Source organism: Aegilops tauschii, chromosome 6 (genome assembly GCF_002575655.3).
Source record: "Aegilops tauschii subsp. strangulata cultivar AL8/78 chromosome 6, Aet v6.0, whole genome shotgun sequence".
In the NCBI taxonomy this organism is placed as follows: Eukaryota; Viridiplantae; Streptophyta; class Magnoliopsida; order Poales; family Poaceae; genus Aegilops; species Aegilops tauschii.
Window position 1 is genome coordinate 439591425 of NC_053040.3, and position 3487 is coordinate 439594911.

Genomic DNA, 3487 nt, shown 5'->3' on the forward strand with positions numbered 1-3487 from the left:
ACGAAAAGACCCGGAAATAACGAATAATGAGAAAATTCATTTATAGACATTTCGTGCTCATTTCCAAATTTATGCTTAGTTATTCCCATCATCCGGTAACCACAGGATGATCCCAATCTCCTTTTAGTAATAGATCTTTTTGATATGTCTCAGTCTCAGCGGCAAGGAAGAGAAAATGCATCGAGTCGTTTATCAAGAAAGTGGACGAGCATGGCGGTCCCTATATCTCTGAGGGGTGTACCACTTTTTTTTTCAAGTCAGCTTAAGAGGTTCAAAAGAGAAAGTCACTCTCCTTATTCTTGGCTAGTGGAATGGAAGCAAGACTCTTTCCTATCCACTTTGCCGAGGGGAGAGAACTAAAAGATAACTCAAGCTAGACAGAAAGGTGCAAAAGTCCACAGTTTCTTAAGGATCCTGTAAGCAAGTAGGTTAAGATTGTCATTTAGCTTCAATTTCTTCAGTCTCACAAGCGGGTCCGCATGCAACAAAAGAAATTGTATTTTCCTACTACTCCGACCTTGCCCTGAAAGGATAAGGAAATTGGATAAGAGCGAGAGCTAGACTGACTGTTGGTCCAATGCTAGTGGAGGATTCAGACTGAGGACCCCCTGTGGCGGCTACTCATAAGAAGATGAAGGATTGAAAGAGGACTGATCACCCCTCTGATTTGTGATCTTTTAATAGAAAGAAAAAGCCTTCTCTCAGACTTAAAGGTAAATGAAAGCGGGATTTTTTTTCTCTCCTCTAAGCTAGCAGCAAGTCAAGTAATCTGAGAATGCTGCCCCCAATCCGTAGCTGAGGACGAACTCAACTCATAAGCTTTTTTTGAACCAAGCACCTGTTGTAGAAATGAAAAACCACCCACTAGCAGAGGCTGGAACAACCCATAGAAGTGTAGGGGCTGCTTCAACCAGGCGTACCCGTATCCATTGATTTACCTCCTCTAGAGAGTATTGAACTTTGTGACAAATAGGTTCTAGTTACACTCCTTAACTCCCTATTCGCGAGATATAAAAGCTAGCTAGTAAGAAGACTTTCCCTTCTTTTCTGGGAGGGTGAGAACTTGAAAGACTGGCAGAGAAAAGGAAGAAAAGCGGCTAATGCTATCTAAACGATTATTTCAAAGTTTACCAAGTTCAATCGTTCACGAGACAGGGGACTCTTTTAAATAAGACAGTGTATGGCTGCGAATAAGTCTATTCGGCAAGTCATAGAGAAGGACTGGATATAAGCTATTCCCCGGTTCTTCATTGGATCCTTTTAGTTTAATATTACTTTTTGGAAGCAATCTCATAATAATATGTATTAGGGACAGCATTTAGGATAGCAAAAGCATTTTTGGAGCAAGAGGGATTACCTTCCAGATTCTTTTGTGATACCCTCTGTGTCGCCTTCTCCTGGATGGTCAGCCCAGTGTCCTGAATCCTTGAGCTCTTCCTCATGGCTTTGACTGGTGACTTACATTTCATCTTATTTGCTGCTCTCTTGGTCCTTGGATATGATGTCTTCTGCCACTCTCCTTGGTGGCTATTCTCCACCATCTCAGTCCCCTCTGAGGTCAGCTGAATCTGATCAGTGGCTGTCTCTGCCTAATCCACCAAGTGTGTACAAGACAAGATCTTTGTCTGTCACAGGTTCTCCTGCTGCTGCAAGTTGATCAGACTGGAATTTGATCCTGCGCAGATAATCTTGAGCAGTCTGGGATCCTTTCTTGATCGTTTGGATCTGAATACGCAGCTCATTTTTTTTAGCATTTGTCATACAGCCAAGACTTCCGGTTTTTTTTCAGGTTTTCTCCCTTTTCTACGAAGGTTTGCTGCTCCGCCTGCACCAGTGAATTATTCTATTCTTCTCCTTTGGTTCAGTCTGTGGGGAAATCAGAATTCACCATTGAATCCTGTGGATCAGCTCCCTTACATAATAATATTTAACTGTATCAGCTACGAGGGGAAAATCTGAAAGACAGAGGATAGAGAGTGAGAGAAAGAGTGTGAGACTTGCGCCGCTCTCCATTTCGAGGGGATTTCGACGATTCTGGGGTGATTGAACTATTTCTTTACCTGTTCAATTTCTAACGAATCAAGATATCCTCTTGTTCCGGTATAAATAGTAGCTATCTGCTCTTCCACTGGGAGAGGATTTGCCTGGGATTGTTTAAGCAATTCCCTTAATCGTCGACCCCTTGCCAATTGATTCTGACTTGTTTTATCGAGAGCAGAGGCGAATTGTGCAAAGGCTTGTCACTCTGCGAATTGAGCTAGTTCCAATTTGGATTTGCCAGCTACTTGTTTCATGGCTTTAATTTGAGCCGCGGATCCTACTCTGGAAACAGAAATACCCACATTAATAGCGGGTCGAATTCCGGCATTGAATAGATCCGCAGATAAGAATATTTGTCCATCTGTAATGGAGATTACATTAGTAGGAATATAGGCGGAAACGTCTCCAGATTGAGTCTCAACTATTGGTAAAGCGGTCATACTTCCTTCGCCTAAAAGAGAATTTAATTTAGCGGCTCTTTCTAAAAGGCGTGAATGCAAATAAAAAACATCCCCTGGATAAGCCTCACGGCCGGGAGGTCTTCTTAATAGAAGGGACATTTGGCGATAAGCTTGTGCCTGTTTGGAGAGATCATCATAAATTATTAAAGTATGCCGTTCGCGGTACATAAAATACTCAGCCAGGGCTGCTCCCGTATAAGGAGCGAGGTATTGTAATGTAGCAGGTGAATCCGCCATTTCAGCTACTACAATAGTGTATTCCATGGCCCCCTCCTCATGGAAAGTAGTTACTACTTGAGCTACGGAGGATGCTCTTTGACCGATAGCTACATAAACACATATTACACCTTGCCCTTTTTGATTGAGAATTGTATCTGTGGCTACTGCTGTTTTGCCAGTCTGTCTGTCCCCAATAATGAACTCTCGCTGACCGCGCCCTATAGGGATCATCGAATCGATAGCAATAAGCCCTGTTTGAAGAGGTTCGTATACGGAACGCCTGGAAATTCTACTTGGAGCAGGAGATTCAATTAAGCGAGATTCGGAAGCTACAATTTCGCCTCTCCCATCAATAGGTTTAGCCAGAGCATTTATAACACGACCCAAGTTATATACGCTCACGGGTATCTGAGCAATTCTTCCTGTTGCTTTTACAAAACTTCCCTCTTGATGCTAAACCATAGCTCTAACTGAGTCAAATTCCACAATTTCTAAGAACGATATGCTTTTTTGCATTTTCCACTGTGAAAGCTTCTCTCAATCCCTCCCTAGTCCTTTCTTTCCTGGGCACAGGCTTACCTGGTTGACCGCCCACATTCATTCATTGTTCGTTCTGTTGTGGAATCGAACCACAGAGCTAGCGCAATTGGGATTTAGAGTCCCATGCGTGAAACTAAAGAGGATTTTCAGTCCTCTGCTCTACCAGCCAGAACCTAGAAGGACACTTCACTCCCGATTTGACACAGCTAGACTGGAAACACTGCTTG